Below are 19,447 nucleotides of genomic sequence, written 5' to 3' on the forward strand. Positions count from 1 at the left end.
CGCGGAAGCGGCGGCAAGAGAACCTCGAAGAGGTACGGGCGCGGGATGCAGCGGCCAAGCGCCGAGAGCGGTCGCTACCTGAAGTTGGTGGGGCCAACGGGCGCTTCAAGCATGATTTCCTCGACCACACATTCGGCCACACCTGCAAGGTCTGCGACGGCTTGTGGTTCGACAACAACCTGACCACAATCGCTAATATAACAAAGTGTGACGTTTTTATATGACAGTAGAGGAATTGTACGGAGCATTCACGGTTTACCCGATTATCTCCTAGCCAGCTCCTCAATCATTCACTTCGTGGATATGGCGTAATTTTTTCAAAGAGTGGAGCTCTAAGAGTTTTACAGCGAAAGCTGTTATGAGATAATTTCAACGGCCGTTTTTGGCGCCGTAGTTGTCCGCCGCCACCGCCGCCGCCGGTGTCCGTAACCGCTATCGCACGAAATAGGAAAAAAAGAGGTAATAAGAAAAAAATTGCAGGATAGAACGAGGTTCGAACCTGGGCTCTCTGCGTGGGAGCCCAGTGTTCTACCTCTGACTCATGCCGGTGCTTGAAACTGCATTTCAGAAGGACCCAATACAGGCTTCATGTCTCGAAAGAACCACATTAACATATGTAATGTAGTGTGGTAGAACAGTAAAATAACAACCAGGCGTCACACAAACGCGAATTCTGTAACCGGGCGTCACACAACGCGAATTGCGTAACCAGTGGGTTGTTGAATGATTCTAGCCCATTACAAAGGCCTCTGCCATAATTCATCGTCATCAGCCACAGCATCAACAAAGTGCACATAATGCCTTACAAGTGTTTTGCGAGTACCACGGTTCTCCGCTGAATGACAAAAAATTGCGTAGTGGCTGCTTTCCTAATTCACAAAAATTATGATGATTTATAGCGTAGAGGGTTCCTCGCAAGTGATCTTCTATTGGTTGCAAAGGAAGCCCATAAGGCTCCCATGATCCATTTCCTCAGGGTCTCAATAAAGTTAATTCCCTCTATCTCTCTCCCGCTCTCCGTTTCTCCGGTTAACGTATGTTATAAAGTTAAATGGGACAGTTAAATAACGACCGGGCGTCACACAATATGAATTACATATCGTGTGGGTCGTTTAAAGCTTCCAACCCATTAGAATTGGCCCAGCCATGATTCTTCATCATCATCAACCGTCGATCGCATCAACAAAATGCACATAATGCCTTACAGATGGTACCTCGCTTCTCTGCAGAATAACGAATAATATCGTGGTGGGTGCTTCACAACTTCCCAAAATTATGATTTGTGCCGTAGTGGGTACGTTGCTAATGTACTTGTATTAGTAGCCACAAGAGAGTTTATAACGGGCTCTAGAAATGCCGCTCTTCCTGCTTTCGTTGTGACTGTGCTGCGCTTTCCGCGCAGGCCTGGCGTTTTTCGGAAAAGTTTTCCTTGCGCCGGGTAGGGCTAACAGAAACTATCATCATCATGAATAGGCCCGTGTTCTCTTCTCCTCTTCTTGCTCTCCGTTCTCTTCTTCATCTTCTTCTTGGCTCCCAAAACACGTGCGCCGGTTTCTCCGGCGTGGCCTGTAAGAATGCTGACGGGTGAAAGGAGAGAACGAGTTGAGAGCGAGAGAGAAAGCAACTGAGACACAGAAAAAAAGAAATAAAAAGGGAAAAGGAAAGAAAGAAAGCGAAATATAGATAGAAAGAAAGAAAGAAAGAAAGAAAGAAAAGAAAGAAAGAAACAAGGAAAGAAAGAAAGCGAAAAAATCGGCGCAAAAATTTCCGCATGAGGCAGCGGGATTCCAAACCGCGAACCCAAGGCGAGCGCCTCAACCACTCGGCTATCCATGTAATTTTTGGTCTTGATTACAGGGAAGGAAACCATTGCACTTAGATTGACTTTACAAAGATAATAATCAGGCATATTTAAACACAAGTCAAACACACGAAACCCGTCTAGAGCGTGATTAGAATGTTCATATATCCCGCGTATTTGAATCACTTGTTCCTGGAATATATTTTTGTTGATCGCGGACGTTCAGAATTCCTGTCAATCAGTCTAGCTTTCCAGAGACACTATGCAAATCAATAACGTCATAAAGTCTCCTGGAATGGGGAGACCACCCCAATGACGATGTCTAAATAAAAACAAAATAAAGATGTTTATTCTCTCTCTCTCTCTCGCATAAGGAAGTGTCCTGCCCCTTGTCACATCACGGTACCTAATACTTACAGGGTTGATATCAAAGTCGTTTTTTAGTGTTCGCTCCAGAACGTCCCAAGAGAACACCGCATCACAACAATCAGTAAACAAGTGGTCAAGAGTCTCCCCCGTTTTGTGCAATCTGCAACTTACGACACAGGGAACAAAGAGTCCTTTAGACTACCTGTGTGCAATTAAAAGAAAGTACTCTACGTTCCCGGAGACGCAGATTTTCATTAACTCGAGTTAACCCATAGGAGAACTGACGATTTTCAAACGGAGTTCGATATAGTGGGATTAGAAAGCATACATCAGTAACATTATTCACCAACTCCTTTCAGCTCGAGCCAAATAAATAGGTTGTCGAAAAACTTGTTTGCAGAAATTGTTAAGGTATCAACAATTACTTTTCGAATCTCATAGAGCATACAAATTTCCACAAATTATGACACAGTAACAGATGGTAAATGAAGTGAGAGACGGCGCTAAATCACTTCTCGTAGAAAAGGATGTGTCACATTGCGAAAGTAAAACATGCAACGAATTGATATATACAAAATGCGCAAAGCCAACACCACTCATTTCAAGCGGAATAAAAAAGTTCTTCCTCTTTATTGGTTGCCAAGTAGAGCGCCAGCCGAAGCAAGCCGACAGAACATAGCATAGCCTTGTCACGTCCGCAACATAAAAAAAAAACAGGTGCGGCCTGCGGCGTGGCGCCGAAACGGCGTCTAGGGCCTAGTTCTCCTTACACCCGCTCTGGCGCCGCCACAACGGTACAGCTGTTCACGAAGAAGCACCTCGACAGTCACGTTCGTACGCGCGACACTTACTCCAATCAGGCCGCAGATAACGCGTTTTACAGTTGCACATTACAGGTTGAATAGTGAAGTCGTTATTAGAAATGCGGATTACCTCAAATATGCGAACAGTTTGCCCTAAGAGTACCAAAGTTTTGTAGAGTGGGCCTCAATACTCTCCATGAATGCTGTCCGTTTGACTCACCTGAAATGAAAAGTGTCACTGAATCAAGATCCCGTTAATGGGCAGGCTCCAATGGCTGACGTATTGGCCCACCAAAATACACCACGTTAGGCGCGCACAGTTTGAATGTAGGTCCTTTAAGTGCGCCAACGAACGCTGGTTATGGTCCGAAGACCGAGCTAGAGCCAAGAGTTGATAACAGAAACAAAATGTATTCTCTGTTAAGGCAGTGCAAACATCACACAAACTTGCACTTTCGGCAGGTGTAAATTACAACTCACAACATCACTTAGACGGTGTTTAAAACAATGGTAACAAACTTACCGTGCTACAAATGCACTCTCATCCATTCTAAACTATCCAAGAACACTTAACGCCTTGAATATTTACCAAACGTGTGCAACCCACAATTCTTCGAACGTTTCTTAAATATTTCTCCTCCAGGAAACACTCAAACGAACTCCAGCTCTGGTCACCGTCATTCGGCGACACTCCTCTAAACAGTGCTCCCACGGTGTCATCACTAGATCATCCAAGATCGACTGACCGCACTACACGACTGACACGAACAACATAACTTCTTCGCTGACTTCACCATACCGCACTACCCTCCGTCCCCTCTCGTTTGGATCCTTCCCGGTTTCGCGAACATTCCAAGTGACTGTTCGGCTCGTAGCACGTAGCGCAGCGACAGCTAGGGGAAAGGGATTCGTCTCGGCGGTTCGTCTGCGAAATCGGTCGGTTCCACTTTGATTTCTTGAATTCTCCCCGTCTGCACGGGTGTTAGGCTGTCGCGACCTCGACGGCCTCTTCGATGGAGAGGGTAGGGGCTCGCCCTGGGCACCATTTGATGGTTGTTTTTTTTTTCTTTTTTTTTTTCCGTTGCGCGCGCCTTGGTGACTTGATGCTGTAGCCAGTATGCGGCGGCGCGCGCCTGGTTTAGCGCCCGTTTGTGACAAAAGAAGTGCTCTGTTACGAATATTACACTTCCCGAACTGTAGATCGCATGGGAATACGTGGTACTTCACAGTAGCGTCTTTTCACGCACTAGAAGAGTTACACAGCGGCACACAACAGCTTCGCGGCATCACACCGCTAGAAAAATCCGTCTGCCACACACACGCGCACCGAAAAACCGCACTCAGGCGCAGGAAACATGAGGGAAGCTGCTCACACGAGCGGTCACATACAAGAAAGACACGAGAAAGCACACGACAAAGCACACGGACACGCATAAATGCTGAGGAGACCACATAGTAACACGAACCGGCGTCTACCTCGAGTACCGTACCAGCGGCGCCCTCACCCAAAACAGCTGCCGCTCAGACGTCCCGCGCTCGCCCATTGACGGCGACGCGACGCAGCAGGTCGCACCTGTTTGTTTATGTAGCGGCCGTGGCCTTGTATTGTATCGTATAGCAAGGGGGTAGAAAATAGAAGTGAAGGTGAGGAGGAGAGATGTGTGGGTGAGGAGGGGGGTGATAAAACCGAACCAAAAAAAGAGAAACGGGGAAATAGAGAGAAAGAAATGCAAACGGCGAAAGAAAGAAAGACTCAAACGAAGAGAAAGAAAGAAATAGAGAGAGCGAAAAAATACACAAAAGGAAGCCAGCGACAAATAGAGATAAAGTGTGTATGTGACAAAGATAGGAAATAACGAGAAAGATAGAAGAGCAAGAAACAAAAGAAAAAATAGAGAGAGAGAAAGAAAGAAATAGAAATAAGGACACAAAAAAGACATAGAAAAACAGGGAGATGAGAGAAAGACAGATGAAGAAATAAAGAGAAAAAAATCTGGCGAGGATTGCACTAAGCCGCGCAAGCCTCTAAACAGCGAAACTGGATGATGGTGAAGAATGAGCTGGTTGCATTCTAGGTTGTTTGTAGGCCTTAGATGGTGCAGGTTGTTCCTCGGTTGCTTCTAGGTCGTAGCTACGCTTCAGCTGTTGCCTGTCCCGTTCCATAGTATTTACTCGGGGTCTCCGGCTCGTCGCCGTCGCTTCGCAACCATTTCTTGGGCTACGTGTTGCCATTTTTATTTGCAGTGGGAGTTGTGTGTAGTGGGATTTACCCAATTTCCGTGGCACATACCCGTTTACGACGATGACAGTTTTCTGATAGGCCGCACTGTGGCACCTACCCGTCTTATGGTGATAGATTTCTTCTTCATTTTGAGTGAACCTGTGGTGAGTAGTGGGCATTACCCAATTTCTGTGGCGCATACCCGTTTATGATGATAATAGTTTTTTTGGTACGGGGTGAACAAGCAACAATTTGCTAAACAGCTTCACTGTTAAAATAAAGAGAAACAAAGAAGGTCTCTCAGCTCCGCACTTCCTTCATGCTTGTACCCCAAGTGCGAAGCTGCTTTAATTTTTCGACAGAGCCAGGGAACGGCTTTTTTTATTTCATGGCATTTCTTACGAACATGCATATCGTATACATATCAGAGATAGAAGAAATGGTAGAGAAGGGAAGGCAGGGAGGTTAACCAGTTTAGGAAAGCCGGTTTGCTACCCTACACATGTGAACAGGGTGGGGGAGATTTAAAGATGGAGAGGAAAGAGAGAGATAAAGACAGTACATAACACCGTACACACACAGTCAATCACAGTCCGGCACTCTTGTGTGGTACGCGACATTACTGTCACAGTCGCTTGTTTAAGCCCGTTTTTCTTAAAAACCTCAGAAGTGGTTTTGTCGCCTTCAGCTGCGATCTCTTCTGTCGACGACATGCAAGAATAGTTGCAACACACATTTGTCTATTGTCAAGGTGCGCTAGAACGGACGCCAGTGACTGTCTCTGAGCATTATATACTGGATAGTGGCACAGGATGGGGTGTGGCGTAACCTCGCAAAGACAGGCATCGCAAAGAGCGTTGATTGGTGGGCACTATGAAGCGAGTGTGATCCGCTGTGCTAGCCCTCGAAGACTGGTGGCAGGGTCAGACCTTGAAAGTGGTATGGTATATTCCTGTGTGCTCTCAAGAGGTGCCCGAAGGGCATTATCGGCGTGTTCGTTCCCTATAACGCCGCAGTGACTTGGCAGTCACTGAAACGTCACATGGTGTCCTTTCTCATGTGAAGTATGGAGAAGAGATGCAATTTCGAATACGAGCTGTTCGTATGGTCCGCGACCCACAGCAGATAGCACAGATTGTAAGACTGCTTTTGAGGCACTGAAGATCTACTATTGTTGAGGCGGTTCGCGATTGACCAAACAAAGTGCAGCGCGCAGAGCAGCTAGTTATATAACGAAAAAAGCAGCCAAAGCTGCCTGTACCAGTGTTCAACGAAAGTTACAAGGAAAAGTTTCAAAGAGCACTGTTTTCTTTAATGGGTAATAAAAGAGTACAGTTCAAGAACTGTATACACGAATCAGGCAAGAACTGTGGTTGGTAATAAAAGTCATTTTGCTAGAAACCAATTCGTAGAAAATCTTACCGCGATGACACAAATGCTTCCGCATGCGTGGTTAGCATGCAAGGTCTAATGAAATATGCATGGCCTTTGTTTGTTAAAAGCATGTCAATAAGTATATTATTTAGTTTTCTTTACACGAGGTATCGTAGGCTATCAGAATTTAAATAAAGCTGTTTTAAAATGCCTTTCAAGAACGTCGCCAAATGGTATGGCGTCGCTGCAACTAATGAATTCATGTCGTACAAAATATGTAAAGTCAAAAAGGCGGCACTCATTTGACAGTACAGAGATGTCATTCCTTATCAAACGGATTAAGCCCTTACAAAAATGTGTGCAGACGGTCTATAGGCTGTCTAAAATTGGGTTTAGGCAGTATATAAGCTGTGTAAATCCATTTTTGTAAGGGAGGTGCCGTGGCTTGGGCAGAGTTTTTATTTTGGGTACTAAGCGAACGGCCATCGTTGAAACCGCTTTGAAAAAAGTATCCGAAGTAGTCATCAGGTTGCCAAGGAATCACTTTAACAGACCTTATATTCCGTGGCAGAAGCGCAGCATCGAACCAGGTCTTATAGCATGCGAACTGCGTAACGAGTGGGTGGTTAGAAACTGACAGCCCATTACAATGGACTCAGTTATAATTCATCATCAATTTCAAGAAGCACAGGATTCACAAGCACACTTGCGTCACTATTCATAAAGCCACATGACCAACCGCACGCGTCCACGCAGAAGATGAAAGCGAAGGCGAAGACGATGAAAAAACAAAACAAAAAATCAAGAAGGCCTAAGTAGAAGGCAAGGGAAACATTCGAGGAAGGATTTAATGAAACGGCACGAAGGCTTACAATAGTTCGAACTGGAGCTTGTTGGTGATGTATTATGAGAGAGAGAGCGCGCATATACGATGAGGACACAAATGAATCACGCCATATTCGCGAAGTGAATGATGATTGAGGAGCTGTCTCGGAGAAGATTGGGAAAACGCATAAATTTTCGGTAAAGATCCACTACCATCATATGAAGACGTGACACACGTTGTTTATATACATATATACACAATTTTTCATTAATTTCCAATTTTTATGAACTATGTACACAATTTACAATTATATACACATTGATGAAGTATATGTACAGGAAATATCTAAGAACGTCTACACTTGCAGACGCAACGCTCCTAATGTTCTTTCGTTTTGAAAATTTCCTTCGAGACGCACACGACAAAGTTGCCCTAAAAAAATTGGACCATCTCCCCGAAAGGAACCCTGATGGGATGCGAAGCAGCAGCGTTGCGCACGGGTGGCGTCACGGGTTGAACGGCGCTAACGCGGGTGCTGCGGTAAGCGCTGGAAGATTCGTTTGAAGCGAAACTCGGTGTAGCGTTTACTGGTGTAAACGTTTGTTTGAAACGCAGACATGGGAGGCGAGCGGGCGTTGGAGCCGGCAGCTGCGGCGCTCCGGCGGGTGAGGGAGAGAGTGACGTACGCGCGCACCGTGCGAGGGGTGCGTGACGTCAACGCCCAGCTGCGGCATGACTACTTGGCACCGCTCCAACACCTGCGCCGAGAGAAGCACGTTGCCTCGCGTTTGTGCGGACGAAGGGACAGCGTTACACAGGCTAGTCAAAGAGCTGCTTCGCATCTAATCACTGTCCGACGCTCGCCTGGCTGTCGACCGCGATCCCCGCTCGCCCTGTGAGAATAATTGGCCAGGCCAGAGGGAAGACATGGCGCACGTAGCGTTCCTACGCGCGTTCCGCGACGCGTTGAATGGATGGATGCAGGTTCCCGGCGCGGGACTTCGCCCCAGCTTAAGCACCTGGCGAACCAGCTCCTCAAAAGGAACACACTACAGCGCAGGAAGGTTGATGTCTAATAAATGGACCAAAGGTCCTCGGTAACATTTTTTGCAAAAGGAACCAACTATAAGCTTGTACACAATTTGATTAGAACATGATGATTTAGAATAAAATTAGAGTATGTGTGTCCTCAACCAGCTAGGTCAAGTTAATTCGTATGCATTATGCGGTAACCTAACTATTTTTGATATAGCGCTATAGCACTTTCCTTTCATAAGTGACAAGGGTTTTACCCTAACATGTCTCGGACTTGTAGGAAGGCGCGGGGATGTGGAGACATACTTCGCAAATTAGGTTCAGCGTGCACCAACAACAAATAATATTAATAATAATAATAGTACTACTACTAATAATAATGTTAATAATATCTATAACTATAATAATAATAATATTAATAATAATAGTAATAATAAATGCTGCTGTTTTACGCCCCAAAACATCGATAATATTATGAGGAACGCCGTAGTGAAGGACTCCGTCAGTTGCGACCTACTGGAGTTCTTTACCGTGCACTCAAAATCAAATGCACTAGGTTCTAGCATTTCGCCTCTAGCGAAGTGCGGCCGCTGCGGCCGATGTTCAGTCCCGCGATCTTCGGGTCAACTATCGGGCACCATAACCGCTAGACCACCGCGGTGGGTCGCCTCCAAGTAATAAATAGTGTTATGACGAGACGCTGCTGGAATCCAACAAGCATCGAATGTGGCAATCAATGTCATAAGTACGATTATTATAGCCTCTGACAACAAGAACGTAAATATGAAGGTCTGAAATCTGCTGTCACGCATAACGGGGTAAGCTAACCAAGTGCTATGAGATAGCATTACAAGGGGGACTGATACGAAAATGGCACGGAAAAGATCAGCTGCATTCGAGAAGAATTTTGTATTTGATGTTCTTGGAACAGCCACTTGAAATGAAAGACGTACCGCTTGCAGAAATGAATATTGAGAATGTCACGGATGAGCGATTCATCAAGGATGACTTCAAATGAAAGTCCGCGGTATTGTCTTATATATTTTGGACAATGTATGAAAATGTCGGAAGTGTGGCGTTGTGCTCACGTGAATTAGGAGATTAAAGCACCAATTAACAAATTACCATGGCGCCCACTAATAGCGCCTGTGATGAAGTAAATGTAGTGCCAGTTTTACACGCGCGGGAACGGGATTACATATCTTATAACTCCGTTTCTCATAAGTGCTGGACATCTTTCATAGTCATACGCATTCACTGTAATATGGTTTTGTTGGTGAGAATAGTTCATTAATCAATGTACTAGTAGGCCTAGTCGTCCACGGATGTCACCCAGCCAAATTCGAATGTGACGCTGATCAAGGCAGGTCTCCTTATAGCCACCACCCGAATCAAGAAAAGAAAGACGATGATGGCTACCATTCAGCCTCACTAGAATAACAATGACGCACTACATTCATATAATTTAATATTTCACGCATTTAGTGACTAGCCACTCTCAAAAAACGTCTATTCTATATCTCTCTCGACAACATTGCGTTGTACTCCGGTCACACGAAGACCGTCATGGAGCTGGTGCTATCTGAGAGAACTGGTGGCAGAGGCTGACGTGCTTACAATTGAGGAGTTTTCTTCTAGTCACAAAGACACTGTTAAAAGAGAACAAATGCGCTCAGTTTGCATGATGCGGCGAGCTTTGTTTTGCGACAGGCTGCTGAGCAAACTTGGGAGACAATCCGTGGAGGCGTGCGGTCGCGGCTAGGGGCGCTCACGTTACCGCAGTGCGGTTTCGGGTGGACGCGGGCTCTGCTTGAGCGTAAAACCAAGTTCACATGACGATTGAGAAAAGGAATGTATCATTGCGAAAATAAATGCTATTAATTACCAAAAAAGGTAATATAATGCAACGAAAACTCTGGATGTAATCTTGCGTTGCCCCGACGGCAACAGCGATGGCGACGGCAAGAACCCCCCGAGAGTGTCCATGTACTTGTTATCGCAATAATACCAGACAATGCTTGACGGTGACCATTTTGACAGCTTTACTTCTGCGTTCTGGGAGCTAAACGGAAACTTGATATAGGATCCAACCAAATAATCAAAAAAAATCACAGGATTCTTTATGCATTCACCTAAGACAACTCCAAGGCGAAATCCATCTTTTTCTTCTCAGTCGATAGATCCTGCTCCGCCACCCTCTGAAAGCTTTGTGTACCTAACGTGGTTTCACATTGCCTCCAGGTTGAGAGGCACCTCACTTGGTTTTGCACTGTCTCCGTGATCGGTCAATTTTTGACCAAGCTACGATGCCATGTGATGACGTCATGATATGGCATTACGTCACGCAGCGTCATGATGACGTCATCATATGACGTTACGGAACGTCACGCCATGATGGCGTCATTATATGATGTTGTGTCACCTGACAGCATGATGACGTCAATATGACGTAACAAATTTTGGCTATCAGTGACAGCATCTGGCGACGTCATCACGTGATGATGATTTTTGCTTCCCTAATGTTGCCATCGACACCGCAAGACGCCGACAGCCAAATTTTACGTTTGATGAGGCATTTAGGGCTTTCGGCTTAACGCTTTCGTGACCGCGGAAAAATCGGTTGTTCTGGGTAGTCCAAGAAATATTATATTTCCTGCCAAAAAATTGAATAATACCAAAGTTCAGGGTATCAAATGATGGAGGAAAAATTGGTCTTTCCGACACTAATACTTTGAAAGGACTGATTTTTTTAGAATTCTACGAAAAATTTTCAAAACAAATAAAATTTAAGAAAAAAATTAAAAAAAATAATGCTACCATGCACAGGGTAAACGTAAAGAAATCGAAAGATAAGTTTTGAGCACATAGCCCTTACAGAATAACACTGAAAATATGGGCTCTTTAAGTACAAAAGATATTTCCACAAACACAAAAATATAAGCACTAGTACCTATCATGCCACTAGCGAAGCAGTTTTCGACGCGGTGAAACAATGGTTGGCTGTACACTTTTCGCAGAAAACATCTTTTTGCTCAACTGTCCTTTCTTCGTACCATTGTATGCATTTCTCGCATTTTATTTATTTTTTTGTAATTGGTGCTGGACACCCTCAGGTGCCTTCCCGTGTACGCGTTGAAATGAACAGTGTAGCACGCTTTCCAATCTACTAAAGCCCATAATTTGTATCGCCATTTGACTATTTTGCCCTTATCCACAGCCCAATACCAGACTGAGAACGCGGATGAATTCTTCATGCTTGCAGTAAGGAAGACACGCGGTGAAACTTCCCGTGGGACGCGATTATCGTCTTCTCCGGATCAGAGACCCTCAAGAAGCCAAGCAACGCCTTGAACCTTTTCCGTGGCATCGCTGACGGCGGAAGAAGGCCTGGAAATATGTGTCGTCTACAGCAATAGGATTTCAGGCGCGGGACTTGGACGACTCCCGTGTAGACCTGTGTGCTCTCGCGCCACGACGCCCCCGCCACCACCTGTTCACGCCGCGGGAGGGACCACGCCACCACCGCCGCGTCGCGCAATAATTGCAGCGCGCCACCGTTTGTCTTTTCTTTTAACATCAACGGAGAATCTGGACATAAAATACGTCACTTCACCGAAGGAGTTGTGTCCACGTAATGAACTGTTCATTTCAGCCGCCGCCGATTGGAGAGAACTCCGCGAGCAGCTCGCAACGTCATTTTGACATCACGAAGCTGTCTCTACTCTCGACAAGAATAAGAGGAACGGAATGCCCTTCAACGCAACGAATGCAGCGCCCAGAAATCCACCTTTGGGCGCACATCTTGGAGGCCGTGCATGAACTCTGATCGCGTTAGCCATCGAATTAGGTTCAATGCGCCCGCCCGTATAACGCACCAGTGAAGGTCGGTACGCATTCGCTGCATCGCTGTCAAACATCTGGGACACATTCATAGGCAAGTTCAGGCTTGACAAGTTCCTGTTTCTGTACATTCCGTCTACTGTTTTCTTACGCTGGGAATGAGCTCGCGTGCTCGGTGCGTCGACGTGATTACACGACTCAGCGCAGTTACACGACTGAGAGATCGTATCGCATATCTTTGTGGTTGGTTTTATCGGCTTCCCGCCCAAGGAGAGAGCAAAATTTACCGGAGGATACCTCCTGATGTCTCAAAGCTGTTTCACACGCTATCACCGTCCTTCTGATTCAGATACTATTCAGATGGTGGACCACCAACTAGCCTGATCTGTCACTCTTCCTTTTCTGTAGCAAGTGGGCATCAAGAAGCGATGCGCTAGCCTTGATAAAATAGAACTAATAGGTACATGCACACATATTCACTGACACACTCTAATATTAGTATCACTGTGGTGGGGTGTGTGCTCTAGTGTGCCACCAGGTGTCACACCCAGATTACTGAGACAATGCGTTTGGGTTACAAATCATTTCAGAAATCAATTGGGCGGCAACGCAGGTAGTAAATTCTGTAAAAACAAATGTTGCAAATATTCCAAAAGCTCCTACACCGTGAGATCAGAATGTTTGGAGCACTTAAGAAGCGGGTGAATATTGTGTATAACAGCAACGTGAGCTCCACAACTTTTTACAGCGAAAGCTGTTATGAGATCATTTCACCGGCCGTTTTTGGCGCCGTATTTGTCCGCCGCCGCCGCCGCCGCCGCCGGTGTCCGTAACCAGTATCGCTCGAAATAAGAAAAAAAAAGGAAATAACAAAAAAATTCCAGGATGGAACGAGGTTCGAACCTGGGTCCTCTGCGTGGGAGCCCAGTATTCAACCTCTGAGCCATGCCGGTGCTTGAAACTGCTTTGCTAAAAGGTCCTATACAGGCTCCATGTCGGGAAGGAACCACATTAGCATATGCAATATAGCGTGGTAGATGAGTAAAATAAGCACCAAGCGTAGCGCAACGCGAATTCTGTAACAAGGCGTCACACAATGCGAATTGCGCAACGAGCAGGTTGTTGAATGCTTCCAAACCATTACAAAGGACCCTGCCATAATTCTTCATCATCAGGCACAGCATCAACAAAGTGCGCATAAGGCCTTACATGGGTTTAGCAGGTACCAACGCTCTCCGTAGAATGACAAAAAATGGCAGAGTGCCTGCTGGCCTACTTCTCAAAAATTACAATTATTTATAGCGTAGTGGGTTCCTCGCAAGTGCACATGGATTGGTTGCCAAGGAAGCGCATAAGCGCATGATACACTTCCTCTGGGTCTCAGTAAAATTACAATGATTTATAGCGTAGTGGGTTCCTCGCAAGGGCACTTGTATAGGTTGCCAAGGAAGCCCATAAGCGTACGATCCATTTCCTCGGGGTCTCAGTAAAGTTCTTCGCTCCCCCCCCCCCCGTCTCTTTCCCACGTCAACGTATGTTATACAGCATGACGGGAGAGGGAAATAGCGAGCGGGCGGCACCCAATGCAAATTACATAACTGGTGGGCCGTTTAAAGATTCCAACCCATTACAAAGGGCTGAGCCATAATTCTTCATCGTCATCAGTCGTCGCGTGAACAAAGTGCACATAATGCCTTACAGACGTGTAGCTGGTGCCTCGCTTCTCCGCAGAATGACGAATAATGGCTTAGTAGGTGCTTCCAAACTTCACAAAAATTGTGATTTATGGCGTAGTGGGTACCTTTCTAGTGTACTTCTATTGTAGCCCCAAGAGAGCTTAACGGGCTTTAGAAACGCCGCTCTTCCAGCTTTCGCTGTGACTGTGCTGCGTTTTTATCGCAGACCTGGCGATTTTTTTTAGTGAAATAAAAATTAATGAGGGCAAGTTTTTCTCGCCATGGCTTGGCGACGGCTACCCTTTCCACTTGGTTGTTAGAATAGAGAAAATTAACAAACAGAAATAATATAGATACATATTTACAATCATAAGTTGGGTAAGTTCGAAAGTTCTCGTTAGAACAAACCACAGAGATAATTGCGGTGCACACTTTCAATATAATCCGCTCAATATTCCTCACAAATATTGCTGTGTCTTAAAAAATTACACCATTTCCCGCTAAATGGGACCATGAGGCGATGCGAAGCCGGAGAACTTGCACGATCGCGTTCCGTTTGCGTTCGCTGGGCATACTACCGACCTCGGGCATGCTACCGACCTCACGTCGTGGAACGCGAAGAGGAACGCTACGCGCGTCGTGTCTTCCCTCTAGCATGACCGTTAATTCTCAACGAGCGAGCAGAGAACGCGGGCGACAGGCGCGCGAGAGGGGGGCAGCTTAGTAGAGGAGAAATAGGGGGAGGGGACGCGCATGCGCTGGCGCTCATCGCGGCGTTGCGCAGGAGAGAATTTCGACATGTCGAGCCCGCGTTTCAGAGGAGAAGTGCAGGAGGGGAGGCGAGAGAGGAGGGGGGAGGGGAAGCGGAGAGGGGGCGGAGGTGGAGAGTAGAGAGAAGGTCTGTGGAGAGGGTTTGCACATGCGTAGTAAGGGTGGTCACGCCGCACACCAATACCACCTCCGGTTTGAACTCCGCTCTAAGATGCTTCGCATCTAAAAACGTTGAAACACTTTCATAGTTTTGCGGTTTATCCGAGATGGCCGTGGGCCCAGTGTTTTCGCCAACGGAAACGTTCGCTCGTGTCCAGCGTGTGGAGTTCCTGTTCTTGTCGCTGTCTATGTGTGTCGTGTTTGGGACATTCGAGCAAGAGATGCACAACCTTGTCGTCTTGGCCACCTGAACATGCGGACGATGGTGCAAGCTGGATCCGAAATAAAAAGTGATTTGTGGAAGCAGTTCCCAGTCTTGAGTGTGTCGATACGTCGTGCGATGTGAGGCGATGTATGAGCTGAGGGTCTAAATGGCACACAAGATTATGGTCTACAGCGTACAGGATTTATTCCTTTGTGCTTTCTGGGAACCAGGTTGATAAAGCATAATTCACGTTTTGGTTTTCGAAAAATTCAGTGTATGTTGCATTGTGACATAGGAATGAGGCGGGTGCTTGTATATATAGTTAACACTGATATGTGCCTCAAATTCAGTGATTCTCTGTTATTTTCTCTTTCGTAGTCACATTTCTGCGTGTTTAGCGAAGTAAACATTAAAGCAAAGAAACGCGCGTCATCCATGGACTGCTTCAACATAATGAGTCATAGTTACCAAATCCGGGTTCTTTATTGCCATAAGCATCGAGGCTTATTGCAATAATAGGTTTTTGCCGGCAACGTATTTTGGCAAAAACCTGTTGAGAAACGAGCACTCATTATTAAGTAATAGTGTGGGATCTTCCGTTTCCTAACAGTTCCAAAATCGGAGAATGAGACGTGCGCACATTTTCTACCGATATTGGAGGAACCTCTGCTTTTCATGTATTCAATTACGTTTACTCTTAAGAAGGACGAAGACGAGGTAGCCAACAACAATAAGCCAAGATTTATTGCAAACGTGGCTATTAAAACCGAAAATTAATTTTATAGATGCCATAGAGAGAGGACTCTCTGGTGCGGGCTTCCCCAAGTGCTTTCCTCCACTTCTTCATGATATCAGATGAGAGAAAGAATTTAAAATCAATATCAGGAAGTCCTGACTTCATGTAGCGTAAGGCTGAGTTATAAAAAGATATTATTCAAAATTTTTTAAGGTTCCCTATACCAGGAAAGAAAGCGCTAGATGTGATGCGAACCAAAGTGCATGCCTAACAGCAATGAAAGCAATTTGGTAAGTGTTAGAAAGCTGCTACGTTGACGAAGGAAGGTGACTGAAAATGTTAAAAGGTATTGTAAAAACGTAAGAAGATGCATGTTATCGCATAAGCCCATTCTAACTTTTATAACTGTTGTTTACAGTACTCATAATATATCACAAAGGATCATAAACACGTTACTGGAAACTGACCAACCTTAAAACGCTGAACTATGGTTTATGCGCACGACGCGTTATTACATGCAAGATGCACATGCAAAGTAACACATACATTGCGTCTGGTAGAGCATGGTGACGACAGGCACATATCACACGTAATTGAGGTATGTTAATTCGCATACCGCCTTACCCACATCCCAAAAAATAGTCACTTGTATATGACCGCCCGAAAAGCTGCGAAGCCAACCCTTAAGCTTGGCAACAGAACCGCTTTAACAAGAACACATTTTTTTCTGATTTGTGGCAGATGAGGCTGTATTAAATAAATTTGGCAAGTAGCTGCTTACTTGCCTATTTCTTAAATACAGCCTCGTCTGCCACCAATAAGAAAATTGTTCATGTGATAGGCCGAGCTCCCTAAATGGCTTCACAAGGTCATGCAGAAAAGATATATGTTAGTTTATTTTGGAAACAAGCAGCATTGCCGAGTTTTCCACACGATATCATGCATAATTCAGAAGTCTAAAGCTTCACGTTTTGGCTTACAGATGCACGCGCAAACATTTAGCAGAACTCGTCTAATGGTAAACTGATAAACAAAGAATGCAGGCGAGTAAAACTTTTTGTGAAGCGCGAAACTCTTTAGTCGGCAAATGGATCCTTCAAACTGCTGTTGTGTTGGTAGCCAGAAACTGCGAAAGTGAATCTGCAAGCGAAGGAGAAAAAGTCGAGCTTAAGGTATTACGTAGGTCTGTCAGTTGAACAAACATCAGACGACTTATTATATGAATCAGAAGGTTACCGCGAGCTAGACTGCCACGGTAATTAAAATGTGCTGTAGCGGTACATTGTATTGTGCCTAATAAATGTGATAATGCGCTTAGACGACAATTAATTTTCGTTATTGATACACTACATTAAGCTGACCGCACTACTTCTACTAAGAGAATATCGATTATTTAGCGGCAAGAAATTACTTCATACTCCAGTGTGTGCCACCCAGCAATTAAAACACAAAAGTAAAATGGTACAACCATGACTCTGATTAAAATTAAACCAGCTTTACTGTCATATATCGTCTTGCTTGCGAAATCGTCATCATTTCAAGGTGCCGTAATAATTTTTTGGAAGGACACATGCCGAGGCCTAGAAGTGCCTGTACATTTCATTCTAACGAAACTTCTGCCCTGAAAGTGTATAATGCAGCTTTATCATAACAGTTCCGTTTTGCCTTACCTGTTTCATTTTGGAAGTTTTTCCTGTATTTTTCTGGATTCTGTCTCATCCTTTCAAACTATTGTTGGTAGACGGCTGTGTAAATTGCTTACACCTTGACGAGGATAACGTCAACTGCGTTTACGTCAACAGTACGCTACTTGAAATTGCATAACATTAAACATATGTTTTTAAAATTATTTTATTTTTTTATTGTTTCGCTCATGTTCACCATCTTTTGTTCCACAGTGTCCCTCCTATGATTGGCCTAACGGACACTTAGGGTACTCTTATCAATAAACAAACATACAAATAAGTAAACATAAATCGAAGGCAAGGTAAACAAGGTGTCTAAGTAAACTACTATATTACAACGTTGGAGAAACTAATGAAATCAACTTGCGGTATTTGCTTCAATGTGCAAGAGCAAGACCTTACCTTATATGTGATGTCCCATATTCGCGTAAGCATTATTCGGAAATTTTCTCCGCGGTTTGCTTAGTGGTGGCGGTGTTCGTTTTCCTCCCAGCGCTACGGGTGCGTGCCTGTGAGGACCTCGAATATTTTTTTGGTGTGGATTTCCTTTATGGCCATGGGGGTGTTGTCCCGTTTGTAGTGGATACGCCATCCTATCCATTGCTCGGGCACTATGATCTTGTAGGACACTTGGACCAACTCCAGGACTTGGAAATGCAAGTGCTATTGAAGGTGTTCCCTTCTCAGTTAAAGAGAGAAGAGATGCGAACGTAACAAAGAGAAGAGTGTTGAAGCAAAAAATCTTCATTCTAATTCAATGTTGCCGTCGGAATGGCACTCAGCAATACTGCGAAGTTATGGCACTGTGTGCAAAAGTAACTTAAAATGCGAGAAAGTTCCACCTCGCGTCTTCACACCGACTAAAAGCTTGACTTTCTCGATGAGACGAAATTGTTCAAGATGAGGCCTATTTATTCACTACTTATCATAGTGTAACATCAGCATTTCTATTCTCAAGCACTAAGTGACAAGTTCTTCTATCTCTCTGAGTAATGAAGCAATGTGCAAAGCACTACATCAACAACGCCTTGATGCTAACTGGACCTGCTGCCACACTATCATTGAAATCTTCGGTCGAAGAAAATGTTAATAAATTATCCCACGAACAATGACTTGTTTTCGCGTGAACTGTCATGACGACATAGGCTGTATTTTATCATTAGCACTAACTCATCAAGTGAGAGTTTTAAAACATGTCTTTATATTCCCACTTCATCACTTCACAAATCTGAACATTTCACCTTTACACTTCGCTCATCGTATAACGCCAATGATTTACTCGAAAATTCTGCAAACAATATAATATTTTCACAATCGCAGACAAAGTATTAGCTACTTAATCTCGACGGCTTATAGAGCCACCACTATAGGTAGAGAATCTTTAAAAGTTCGAGGTAACTTCAGTGCGCTTAAGTGTGAGCTCTATAGGTTATCACCATCGCAGTTACATACATTCGCCAGCACATTTTTCTGTGTATTCGATGAAATGCCTGAACCCAAATAATTACGAACAAGTCAGGAATACGAAAACAAGGACTACGAAATACGAAAACAACTGAATGATGGGAGAATAGAAATTGACAAAATAGAGCAGTATCAAGCAAAGCGATAGAGATGTATGCCGCCTATTTTCTTGTGCAATTCTTTATTTGCGCAGTGGATCGTATTAGACTTCGCTCAGTAAATGCTGCGATGCCTGGGCGTCGAGCAGTACTACTCAAGCCTCCGCTGTAGCAGACAAAACATTTAACCTTCCATTCTTTTGTGATACAAATTTATGCAATATGGACCATGGTAATATGCGTTCCGCATTTTGCCTTCTGATGTCGACGTCATAAGACACATTGAGAGGTACAACTTGATATACAAAATATGATGCAATGTTACAGCAAAAGCCGTTATGAGATCACAACGAGGCCCGTTTTTAGCGTCGTAGTTGTCCGCCG

The 19,447-nt window shown here is 44.7% G+C and overlaps 1 long non-coding RNA gene across 1 annotated transcript; it reads right to left on the reverse strand.

The window, feature by feature from the left end:
* Positions 1–16,688: 16,688 nt before the first annotated feature.
* On the reverse strand, positions 16,689–18,367 carry LOC119381369 (uncharacterized). Its single transcript, XR_005181414.2, has 2 exons — positions 17,904–18,367; positions 16,689–16,956 (listed from the first exon to the last, which is right to left on the reverse strand). It is a non-coding gene; the product is annotated as an uncharacterized LOC119381369 (long non-coding RNA).
* Positions 18,368–19,447: the final 1,080 nt, after the last annotated feature.

This window comes from Rhipicephalus sanguineus, chromosome 2 (assembly GCF_013339695.2).
Source record: "Rhipicephalus sanguineus isolate Rsan-2018 chromosome 2, BIME_Rsan_1.4, whole genome shotgun sequence".
NCBI lineage: Eukaryota > Metazoa > Arthropoda > Arachnida > Ixodida > Ixodidae > Rhipicephalus > Rhipicephalus sanguineus.